General features: G+C 37.8%; 1 long non-coding RNA gene across 2 annotated transcripts in view; it reads right to left on the reverse strand.

Annotated features, from left to right (window-relative positions):
* The window catches only part of LOC112988312 (uncharacterized), a 171,457-nt gene that overhangs the window by 127,051 nt on the left and 30,929 nt on the right, over window positions 1-13,477 (reverse strand). For both annotated transcript variants that reach the window (XR_010389920.1, XR_010389919.1), the window contains exon 3: window positions 3,010-3,056. This is a non-coding gene — a long non-coding RNA (uncharacterized LOC112988312). The remainder of the gene's footprint in view (window positions 1-3,009; window positions 3,057-13,477) is intronic.

Here is a 13,477-nt window from a genome sequence, read left to right on the forward strand (position 1 = left end):
GATGTTTGGCTGAAAAGGCCATTTTTTATATTGTTTGGGAAAGGAAACAGCGTGATGAGGAAGTACTTCCTTGATCCAGGCATGCCTCCAATATCCCCTAACAATGGGGTATTCTCGTAGTCTCAAAGTGCTGAAACTTAGGAAACACTTAAGCAGATAGGGCACCAGAGTTTTTGCTCAAAGGATGCCACTCCCTCACTTTATGTTTTGAAAGAGCTATACAGTCTCCTTTTCACAGCCATAAATCAATGTCAATTGAAATTACAAGAGCACAGGGATTATTTCTTATAAAGCAGGCACAATTTTTTTAAAATCTTTTCTCTTCATTCTAAAAATCTTCTGTCATTGTTTTAATTTCCCTGAAAATATTTTATACTTAACAGGATGAGGTTTAAAGATCGTTTGTTTTAACATGAACTCTGTTACAGCAAACACACTCTCCATTTCTCCACCGTTCTAGTACTAACAGGACATAGCAGACACCACTGCTGTGCTCATTGTTTCTGAAAACAAATGAAATTTGAATAGTAGTTGATCAATAGAGATTATTAGCAGCATTTTCAAGTGCTGAACGTGAAAATCTAGACTCCAGTAAAGCTACTACTGACTCCAGAGGAGTCAGGCTCCATTCCAGATGTAGGAAACACTGATTCAGATGACCACTTTCTCAAAAGGACAGGAGGCTTCAGTGAAACACTCCTGCTGAATTCAAAGGACAGAGCATCTAAAGAATGATGCCTCTTGAAGCACATGTCCTTATAGCCCAAAACAATTAGACTGAAGATGCTGAATTCTTCTGATGTCAGCTGTAGTCAGAGAGGACCTACAAGAAATTAAGACTTTCTAATATGGAGCAGGTGGAATTGTACTGCTGAATTTATCCAAAATGAATCTATAAATAACTTTCTTTTCAGGAAAAACGTTTTATGTTATTGAATACATGCAAGCTTTGCATACCCAGCTACCAACGGCCTGACAGTGATTTGTCTTTTGTGGCATAGTGTTTGAAAGAAATAGGTCAACATTTAAAATATCCTTACCTTTTGGAATTTGCACCAAGAACATATTGTCGCCATGCAAGTATGTCAAATTGAGTAGAAATAATGGGGTTTTTTTTGAAGCATTACATTGTGAAGGGTTCTTTGGTTTGGTGGGTTTGGGGAATTTTGTTTTTTTGCTGTTGATACTCTATTTTATTTCTACTATCCTTTTCTCAAAGCTTCTATTCTACTTGTTTTCTTCATTAAAAATACACCTTTATAGATTTTTTAATGGCTCTGCTCTGTTAAAACTGTACATATAAACCTGGACGAATAAGAAAAGATAGACCATTCAAAGAACAAATAAAGCCCACACAACAGCTTCTGTGTCATCTTACCTTCCCACATCTGCTTTTCTGTAGACAAGAGATAAATTATTTCTATATCATATGAAAAGATTCAACTCAAAGGCAGGTTTTATTCTCAAGTTTCTTAAAGTGCAAATGCAGCATATGTTTGTTTACTTTCTTGATTCCTACTCAGCACCCCCTAATCAAGCAGATCTCCCAATGACAGGTCTGGATAAGAAAAGGCTGACGAGCCCCCTTATCTGCTTGTCAGTGCCATTAGTGAAGCCAACACAGCTACAAGAGCACAGGTTGTTCATTAATTTGCTGTCACTACTGACGAGCTCTGTAAGGCCACAATAAGGCTGAACAGCAATAATTATTATCAGTGAGACTCCTAAGGTATCAGCTTTCCAAAGGTGAACATGATACTCCTCAACAGCCACAACACAGAACATCTTTCCTTAGCTCTTCCCTCCTAACTATTCAACCTTTTACTGGACATTATATTTGTCATCTTTCTTGTACTTACTTTCTTTCACTTTCTTGGGGAAAATATCTAATATTTAAAATATCTTTACAAACTTTCACTCTGCCAAGTCAGTCAACATAAGTCCATCAAAGATAGAAACGCTGGTATGCTTAACAGCAGAAAACTAAATTCAGTTTCCCCAGATCAACTCCATGTCTAAAAGCTGCAGAAAGCAAGAGGATAATTTTGGTTTTTTATATACATGTTCTAATGTGACAGCACTAAAGAAATGTGTCTTGGCAAAATTAGCTTCATTACAAGCCTGAAATCTATTATTCAGTTAGCTCTTTGGAGCAGAAATTACATCTCTCATACAAGTGTAAGTGCACTATTGCAACTCAATACATGAATGTATTGATAAAACAAGCTAGAGTATCTAACATGAATAAAAGGGGGAAAAGGATTGTTGTACCAGGTTATGGCTTCATGTCATATTTATTTGACATCAAAGTAGATTTAATGAGTTCCTGCCCTGATTCTCCCCTTACTATTTACTGCCTTCCTTTCTATCCACTTTCCTTTCAGTTCAGTCCTCCCTTCTTGCCTGCTCTCCTTCTCCCAAACCCCAAATTTTCTTTAACTGTGCTATCTCACACGGATCTCGGCCCTAACGATGCACTGACAAAAGACAACTGAGCTCATCAATAGTCCGCAGGGCCAGAAAGGATAACCTCACACCTCACAACCCCTTGCCTTCTCTCCTTTACTCCTGACTCTGCACGCTCCGGAGTTCTGCTGCTCTTGTGTCTCCCTGGCGAGCCAGTCCAGCTCTCGAAGGCTGCAGTTTCACAGGAATTTGAGGAAATCTAATAGTATGCTCTGCTGGGAAAGGTCTCTTGCCTGCCTACCTCCCTCCATCCCTCCCTCTCCTGATCCTTTCATTTCATATCCTCAGTCCTCTCCCATTCTTAGTCTTGTGATCCTGTCTCCTACCTTGTATTAGCTATGGAATCAGTCAGACCTTCCTTTGAATAGATTTCACTGTCTAAATAGGCAGACAGTATCTTTTTTGTGTGATTTATTTCATGCCATTTTAATGAAGTCAGTCAGCTCACAAAGAGGGCTGACAATGGCCATGTCAGGCACATGGTTCAGAGAGGAAAGAAAGGTGGTAAGAGAACTTTTTCTTTCAGCAGCAACGAGCTGTTACCTTGACTCGCAGCGTTTTGTGCAGCCCTCCTCCCACAGGAAATAAACCTGCAAAATAAAGTGAACAGACTTCAGCCGGCTTAGTGAACTGAACTGGCTCCCTAGGAAGCCGAATGAGAACCTAAGTAACTGCAAGAGACAGGGTGGGAGCGTGCACCCAAAAGCGGCGGGGGAAGGAAGGTGCTGTGACCCCGCCTTTTGGGAGCAGCAAGGTGTGAGACTGGTTTGGCTATCTTGTCGAAAATTCCCGAAGTAAACATGAAGCAGTTGTCAGATAGAGGGCGACAGGCTGAAAAGGTGTGGAGAGAGTGAGAAGCCCCACTTAGAGGGAACTGAGCCCTGCTTCCTCCGTAACCAAACCTGATTGCAGACAGCGGTCCTGGAGAGGGCTTTTCCTCAAACGAAGATTCAGGAAAGAGGTCTTGAATAACAGGATTTTAAACTAAAAAGATCTGTAATAGAGTGACTACTTTAAACTACAAAGAGAAAATCAGAGGGGATAATCTTATTCCTGATTATAACTTCTGCTGCTCATCAGATATATCTATTTGTTAACACACACTTTAAATCTACATTTGCATTGGGTCCACAGGACTTCTCCAATGTGATGCATGTTTTTTAAAAGCAGAATCCTTTAAAATCCTTAGCAGGGCTTCCTATTAAAAAAAAAGTAAAGCATTTAGTTTAAGTATTACACTGTGATTCTCTCTTGCCTATAATTAATCTATCCATAAAGGAGAGAAAAAATTGTCTCTTAGTATGAAATCAGCTTAGGAAAAAACATTAAGTCACTGCCTCAAACCCAAACTTAGCTCCACTGAAGAAATGCTGTCAGCACACTTGTGCTGAAACCAGACTAAGTACGCTCGGCCGGCACAGCGTGAATGTGCGGAGCTGTATGTCTCTCCTAACATTCAGTAATGAAGGAGAGAGCCTGGCAACGGCACAGATATTCAGAGTAGTGTGCATCAATCAAACAGCCCAACCACACTTGAGGCGGAGAATAAACAGCCAACCGAACCGTGAACCTACTCACTCTGTCTTCTTCCTACAAGCTAATATGAAGGGAGTATTACGAAACTGCTCTCATCTAGCACTTTGTGGATAGTCCCTAATAAAACCTGTGACAGATGAAGGATACAAGATCCTCTGTCTGTGATATTTAAGAACCACTCCACTACCCAGGTGTTTGAAAAACGTCCTGTTTGCTCATTTATCAGTTTCAGTAACAATTAAAAATCAGAACACAGATTTTTGCATCTCTTTAAAATGCTTCCAGTTTCCGAAGTCTGAAGATAATCCATGTAAAAATTCTCAGTTCTTAATAATGCACATTATCCTACACATAATCTTTCAGTTCTCTGCCATAATGCCCTCCACAAGCCACCAAAAGAAACAAGTGATTTACCCACCTCCTCCCTCCTATTTATCCATATCCACCATTAGCTCTGTCCCAATAGGGAACTGCTTTATGATTTGGGACATGTTTACCAACTAGTAATGATCACCATTGGGCAACATTTACATAGAAAATTTATGTAGGCAGCCAGTTCTCCTCTCTACTGTTAAATCTTCAGTGGTAACAGTTACTGTATGCAGGATTTTAAGTAATCATCTTTTTTTGCAGAAGAAAACACGTGGTCATATTTCACTTGCTCAGGCACAGTCTTTAGCTGGAAATAACAGAATGATTAGAAAGCCTGTTAACACATCAGTATCACATACAGACACCGGTTCCCCTATACACCTACTACCATACACGAGCATAAAAAACTACTTATGTAAATCATTTCACTTACTGAAAAAATGGCAGTTAATTCCACCTAAAGAAACTGAACCTGTTCCAGTGCTTTGCAGTTGTTAAGGTCATTTGCTGTTGTACAACAGGAGATTCAGCCACCATCAAATCACTTAGCATCCCCAACCGCTGGCGACGCATGTAACAGATTGGTAAATCAGGCTATCAGAATTCAGGACCTCGAGTCACCCTTTCTAAAAAGTACATGGAACAGTTAGACACATAGAAATGGGATTTACAAAAGCCACTGTACACAGAAGGGCATTGCCTAAACTTGCCAATGGGAAAAGCAGAAGGAAATAACAAGATGTAAGTCATACCCTGCAAGAAAAAAGAGGGTGCATCCACATGAAGTAGTGTATGGTACTGAAACGCTTGAGCTAATGCTTGACTGAGCTGACAAGTGCTACTCTTTGGTGATACAAATTAATTAGGAAATCAATAGAGCCACAGGAGCAGCTGGGATTACCTCTCCCTTATAATCCTGAGTGTCCTGACCATCGGGCTACAGAATCAGTCTCTTTCTGACTCAGTGAATATTTATTTATGCAAAGTTAAACAATTTCAACATGAGTGACAAGACAGAAGCACCCCATCAAATACAACAGCATGGTGATTAAGCACCCACCCAGGAAATAGTGCACTCCCTCAGACTGCAAAGAAACTCGATCTTATGCCCCAACGTCCCTTGACAACAAGGGACATCGTTCTTGCAAGAGGACACCTCCTCCTCCTCTTCAGTATGCTTTGTATGGGATTAAGTGTGTGTTTTAAAAAGCACCTATAGGAGCAAAGACTGTCTTTGAAAAAAGCTGGGAAATGCTTCGTTTATGACTTCTGCTGGGGGTTAGGGTGATCACATTTTGTCATTCAGTACTATCAGGACTTAAACGGCTCTGTACCTTACAACAGCAGATATTTAGGTACTTATATCTGTTAGGATTAGGTGAGAGTTTTTTAAGCTTTCTGTTTAGATTTAAATATCAAAATCACTGGCAGAAATCTAAATTTCTCTTGTTAATCTAGCTGAAAGTAAATAAAGTCCAGAACACTACAGAACTCTGTCCCACTTCAGAAAAGTAGAGCTGCAGAAGATACTCATACCCCAGTAATTCAAGCTGTACACCAGAAACAGTATAACTGCAGCACATTTTCCTTCCTTCTCTTTCCATAAAGCTCTGGAAATGAATGGACAGCTCATCCTAATGGGCTCTTCAGTCACTGAGGTATACTTAATCCTGAATCAGCAAAACTTGATAATAACTCTCAGCTGCATGAAATGAAATTATTTTCTGAAGACTGGACTTAATCCAAACAAAGGTCAGTAGAAATAAAAAATGTTGCCAGCTCAGGACGTAATGATATATTCCTACCTCTGTAGGCCTATAATTTCTTTAGGTACCTAAGAGGTCATGTCAATTCTAATGTCGCCCAGTTTTATGAATGCAACCATAAGCCCCTTTTAAATCAGATTACAAATGATTATTAGAACTCTAAATCAAGGGAAAGGCCCACCATTTTCTCTAATTGGAAAGGCTAATTTAATTATAATTCTTTTCTTTCCAGATGCTTTGTATTTGTTCCATTATATTACAATAGACATTCAGGGTTTGTGGAAAAGAAGCAGTTAATTGTTTATGACTTGGAAAGGATGAGAAATTAGTTCATATACACTGGCGTATCCATACTTCAGTCACACTTCTACTGTTGTTTTGGAATTGCAGGTATCTTCATATACAGTGCATTATGGCTTCACTTCTACTTTAAAGTAGCTGAGAAGACTGCATAACTGGATAGCTTATGTTGTTCTAACATTTTTGAAAGATCTTATTCCTTCCAGAATAGGAAACTAATAAAACCAGCTGAAGTAAAAACCTAATATGCAAGATTTACAAGTCAGTAAGCACAAAGTGGAAAATGGTCAATGTATTCTATACCAGTATGATTTTGCACTGAATTAGCATACATTGACATAGCCTCCCAAGTGACTCCTACCAACAAACTCATCTTGTCTTATTAAAATGATTGCCATATCTAAATTATTTTTCTGTGTCAAAAAGAAGCAGCTTTTCAAATATTAAATAAGCCAAATCCATATTTCGTGTAGCTTTATTGAATCCAGTGTTTAATTATTTATTAGATATCAAATGTATAACATCTATGTAGGAAGACTGACATATGCTAGGACCTTTGACTTTGATACACAAAAACTGCCTGCTGAGTTATGATCTGTCTATAAATTCATTGGATAAATATAAGTAAATACCATGAGTATTCTTTCAAGTCTTTGCTTCCCTAGAGATGAAAATAATGCCTATACAAAGAATACAACACTGACTGTATGAATTGATCCCTTTTGTCTTTGAATTAATAAAATTACACTTTATGTCTTCTTAACTTTTTAGTGGGTGGCTTTCATAGTTTAAGGATTTCACAGTCTAAAGACTAATTCTTCATTTTTCTCTGAAGCTGTTTTTGAGACTCTGTCAATATTACAGAAAATTATAGTGGCATAACTACCTATATTTTGTTTCATCAGTTAAGTTCTGTCAGCAAAGCCTCAAGTAAGAACATTCTTCTGGAAAGATATATTGTCTGTCTTCCTCATTCATACACACAAGCACACACACATACACACACAAATCCAACTGGTTACACTTTGGGTCGTAATCTTATACTTGGTAAGAAAACTTTAAACTCATTTATCTCGTTGTCTGTACTCCTGACTTGGAACCCTTTTAAAATTTGCTTCTCCAGCTGCTTAGCATTCTACTCTGTAATAAAAAAATCTCTGTAATAAAAAAGCCCTAATACTCCCTAGAAAGTAGAGCCTGTTGCCTATATAAAATATTTCTTTTTCTCAGCTAGATACCAAAGGTAGTAAGTATTTAACAAGATAAAGAGAAGGATCAGAGAAGTAATATGATTCTGTGGTGAAACTATAGAGCCTTATCCCACAACAGATCTTTTTTCTCTAGATATCCTTCAGTAAAAACAATTTTGATTCACCAATGAGGATATAGGTTACAACTCTGCAATAGAAAAGGAGTAGTTCACAGGCAAGTATGCAAGCCAAGGTCTTAACTTGTGCCCATTCTCACTACTGTTATGGTATAATCTTCCAAATAAGGCTGCATATATAGCAGTATATCTGAAGAAACCAGAGAAGCAGACATGTGCCAAGTGCATCAAATAGCGTTCTTTGCCTGAGTAGGTCCCATAGTGACATGCATGCAAAAGAACTCTTGCTTTTTCAAAAAGCAATGCTGAATAAAAACTCTTCTCATTCAAGATAGAGGCCTTAAGGAACATCCTGCATGTTAACAAACATCTTCAGATAATGCCTAGTTTGATGCTCATTTCCTAGTTATTCACAGACTCTCTTAAATGGAGCTCTTTCACTTCTGCAGCTTAGCCTAAGGAAATCCTGCAAGGACAATGTGTGACTGAAATACACACAGGTTTCCCAAATGGTAGCAAGATCCATTGATGCTGCTTCAGATAGTACCAAGACAGCAAGCTATAATACAAGCTTAACAAGAAAGGGACTTGTTTGTATAGGACTGATTTGGATCCAAGCTTTTTTCCTTTCAACTCATAGTATATTATGTAAGTGTCCTTCAGTGAAGAAGACCTCTAGCTGCCAAACTACATTACCTTTCCTCAAGTACATCAGTAGCTAGAATTTCAAACCTATCTATCCAATTGTTTACTCCCCAAATAAGCATTCCTGTAACAGTCACTGTCTTTAGTAACTTAGCCTGAAATCTCCTTTCAGCTGCTGAAGGCCTGATAACAGAAAGAGAGGCCTTAAATATGCTCTTTCTAAAATCAGGTCACCCTGCACCATGGCAAGGACACGATTTTGTTAATTAGGGTTAATTTATTGCTGCAGAAGATGTCTGGTTTAATGCTTCTGGAGTCTGTACAACCCGTACACATTTCCAGAACAAGTGCAGCATGGCAGGAGTTACTGATTTCCTAGGACTATCTCTGTAAACAAGGAGACAACCTTAGAACCCATAGATTACCCAGCTTTCCTGCTTAGGTTATCAACAGGGTATGATTGCTTCCAGCATATGCATACCTTTCCATTGTAAAATAGATTTAGACCATTAATTCATTTCAAGGTTAACACTAGATAGATGGCTTTCAACTATTTCCAAGACAGATTACTTTTGGATCTCTAAGAGAAATAGCTCCATATCTGATTATAAGATTTCTGAGCCAATCTTCTTCCTTTTCTTCTTTATTTCTACAGGTTTATATACTGTCTTTTCTAGAAGCATATATAGAGCATCTCTAGTGAGTTCTTTATACTATTGCTTTTCCTATTTTCTTATTGTGTTTACTGTGCAGTGTTTCCTCAACAAAGGGTGTACACAATATTTTTGTATTCACAGCAGACATTATGCACCACACAGCACTGGATATGCATTAATGGAGATAGCTGATTATCAGTCTTCTCCAGAAGCAATCATTTTGACCAGCCCAGCAACTCATAAAATATTTTAAAGTCTAGAATTCTTTTTCCATTTTTATTTGTGAAAATACATTATTTCTCTGTTGAGATGTTTACATCACATGGTTACAGGAAAGTTGTATTTTGACTGAAACAAAGACAGGAAGTGTATGATAAAGAGACACAGTAAAATAATATTAAATTTTCAGCAAAAAATAAATTATTTTTAAAATGAAGGTATTTATGACACATTCTCTCTAGCCATGAAGAAATGAAAAATAGCAGTCCCTCCAGTAACTGATTTCAGGGGTTTCACATACAGGCAAATATTGGTATCAATTCAGATCTGATAAATCACTTAGAAGTAAAAGCAAGGTATAGTAAAGATTATATGCATTAAATAGACAACATTATAACTTTTGTCACTAAAGTCATTAGTAATCAAGCTCTTCAAACACAACAGAGTGGTCCAACGAAAGTACTACTTTCCTCCAATTTTACGAAAAAGGCAGAATTCAGGTACGATGTTTCGCTGTAGCAAATCTTGAAAAAATCAAGCATCCCAGTCACCGTAACCTCACTCATATTCTTAAACAGAAATGAAAGAATACAAGACTAGAACTTTATCCAAACACCTGCTAAAATCAGTGGGGACTCTCACTAGATTGATAGGCTTTCGGTCAGGATACTAATGCAGGGCCTCTTGCACACTGGCTTTTTTACTGTCATCACAGCTACCTGAATAATTTTAATTAACTGTTCTTTCAGACAGTTGGGGCTTTTCAGAGGAGTCATTACAATGTGTGCCCTGTGTGATTTAAGTGATGTGCTGAGCAAGAGTGATGCATTTTGAAATGAAGTATCGGGCTTGAAAACGAAAACAATGAGTCACTCAGAAAATAGTGGGTATACACCATGTTTGTCCTTTGTCTTTTTATACATAAAAGACATGCTTTTGAGCATGTTTGTTCAAACTTTAAAATGTATTCGACTATAAACTTGACTTCAGAATCTCATATTTGCAGTTATAACTCAGCTATATCTACAAAAAGCAATGCTAATTTATCCATCAGGTGCTACTAAGCACATCTTTGGATGGTGTTGCTGTTTTTTTTTTTATATAGCTGAGCTATTTGCCTTAAGTAAAAAAAAAAAAAAAAAAAAGTGGCATCTGTATGTAATTTCCATGCTCACTTGGCACTACTACCTCCTTTGGATGACAGTCTGTACTGTTTCCCTTTTTTCTTCTACTCACTCCAGCTGCAGGACCCAGATGTCAAACTCAGGAATGTATCTTTTCCTGGCAGTGATATCTGACTCTGTTGTTGGCACCTCTGCTGGTAGCTGTTCTGAAGCTGCCTCTGTGGTACCAGCTTGAACTGCATATAGCCTTTTTTATCTATATGCTGAAATCACTTCAGTTGCTTTAATAATGGGAACTGAATATTGTAGATTTATCAAACTAAAGATTCCATAATTTATTATATTGGTTGTGCATTAATTTCATGACAGCTCTCATGTTTCTGCAACCAGACACTGCATGTAGGAGGCAAGAGGAAGGCTTCTAAAAGTGCTAATGAGACATCAGTGATACTTGCTTAGTTTTAATAACTGATCCAAAAGAAGAAATTGGAAGTATAAAGCAATCAAAGGAAAAATGATGAAAGGAAAGAGGAAAGGTAGAAAGAAAAAGGCGAAGAAAGAAATTAATTAAAAAGAAACAAACAGCAAAGAGGCAGGGGAATAAGATATGTTAAATTTGCCTAAAAACATTCTGCCACCTGTCTCTAAAATGTTGTGAAGCTCTTTAAAAAAGAACCAAGAGAAGATATTCTTTCCATTTAATACCTTTCCTTAATTTTCTCTCTTTCTTTCTCTCAGCTTCATGCTTTCCTTCTCAGATCTTTTGCTGCAATATTTGATTCTCTGTAACACAGACAAGGTATTTGTCTCCTAGGGGCTGTGCTGCAGCTTACTCACATACGATGACTGGTCTGGAGTACTGAATGAGTCAAGCAGCTTACATCCTCCCAGAAGCACAGGATAGCACCTGTGTGCTTACTCTGCTTTAGTCTATGTGACAAATCCATTTTCCTGTTAACAGGTCCCCAAAGAAAGCACAATATGTCCCCCTTGCTCTAAATGGAAATATTAATTCTCCTGTGCAATAAGCATAATCTTGAGACAGCTTCTATCTTATATAAATATTACAGTTGCTTTACAGTAAGATGCACATACAGCTACTACAACTTATAATGACAAAAGAAAAGAGGGCATATTAATTAACAAACTGCATAACGAAGAAGCTAGGCAATGATAGGCTAAAAGAGCTAACTCACAGGCTGAAAAAAGAGAGGATAATGGCTGAAACCATTAATGAGGTAAAGCGATGATAAGTGCTGTATAACCCCTGCGAGGTAGGTAAATAGACTGGAAAGTTTAGAGATAAGACAATATTAATACTTAGCATTTGTATTATCTTGAGAGCCTCCCCAATCTCTCTATCTGTTATAATTAGCTCATCCCAATATATCTGTTCGATGTTGAACACTGCAGCAATAAAACACATGTAATGCATGTTTTACAAATGAAAGAACTATGACCAAAAGTTTAAAGCTTCAAATCTTAAAAAGTCACCTCTGACTGGGATCCAGAGTTTGAGCACCAAGTTTGAGATATATACATCACCTGTTCTCTAAAACTATTTAGTATTCATTAATACAGAATAAACAAGAGCAGCAAGGGCTGCAGGTTGGCCCTGCACTTTTCTGAGGCCTACAGTGTATCAAATTAGGCATGAAAAAGGTAATGAAAACATTCTGAAAACGTAAATTTTTGATAATACCCTTGGCAAAAAAAAGAGAATCAACTTGTAATCCAGGATTACAACTTTTTCACCACAATTCAGCTATTTACTCAAATGCATAATTGTATTTATTTTGGTACTCAGTCCAGTAAGATGCCGACATGATTCTTATTCATCGCTAATGTATGATTATGGGCACCACAGGTGTGGAATGGCTTCTATATGAGAAATAATAAAGTACAAAGGAGTCTACAGCATCTAGATACATAGATAGACTGATCAATATTTGCAGCATTAAGAGGGTAAATAGAGGAGAGGGAGCGTACAGTCATATCAAGATAAAAGCTGGGGGGCATCAGGTTCAAAACCAACACAAGGAGGTATTCCTTCATACTATACAGTTAATCTGTAAAATTAAAAGATGCGAAAAGTTTATATGTATACAAAAAAGGATATGACAAATTAATGGAAGAAAATCCAGCAAGGACAATTAAACACAAAGAGACTACACTTGGCTGAAGAAGGTCCTAAGCTGAAAATCACTGGAGGCTGGGACAGCATGTCAGAGGAGTATCACTAAATGTTTATTCTCTTCCTGTAGTCTTTTTTATACGCTGATGCTGGCCAGCCAAGGAGAGAAGACATTGGTCTAGAAGAACCTTTGGTCTGATCCAGTGTTCTTATGTTCAGCTTTTGACATTTGAAAAGTCCTACTGAAATCAGCAGGATGTTTAAATTCTTATACAAGTCTGAACATCCAGCATTTTGTAGGAACAAAGAAGAGAAAGAGTGACTCACTGGAAGAGAGAAAGAAATGGGAAGTGAAGAGAAACTCCAAAAGCAGAGAGCTTCATGAAGACATAGAGGCCAAAAACTAAAAATAAATATATAAATAAATAAAAGTGAGCAGCTTAGAGAATGAGTTTGTGAGTTCTATCAGAGAGGATAGAACAATTTCATAAAAAAGCATAGAAAGCAGGAATACAGCTCTGCTTCAGATTTGGCACTAGGTTGAAAGCTAACAAAGCTAAGAGACTGATGGCAAAACTGCATTCCTGTGGTGTGATTGCTGCCCTCCTATTTTGGACAACAGGACTCAGGGTTTTTTTCTTAATTACTGCTTACTTGGAGTGTCCAGCTTCAGCAACTATGTCTGACTTCTAGCACCAATAATCTGTATCTCTAAAAGGAATGTCCAGATATGTACCCTCAATCAGTAGCCATTTCTGAACATGCATTGTTAAAGATTTAGGGACTTACAAAAGCTGCAATTGCAATAGGTATCACAGCTGAGACTAATACATAGCTACAGACTGTGGGAGCATGCAGTGTCCATAGTTAAAAGCATAGGGATGGTGACAGGCAGGCTAGTCAATAAGACAGGAAACTGAGTGTGAGAAGAC

This window comes from Dromaius novaehollandiae, chromosome 7 (genome assembly GCF_036370855.1).
Source record: "Dromaius novaehollandiae isolate bDroNov1 chromosome 7, bDroNov1.hap1, whole genome shotgun sequence".
NCBI classification, from domain to species: Eukaryota; Metazoa; Chordata; class Aves; order Casuariiformes; family Dromaiidae; genus Dromaius; species Dromaius novaehollandiae.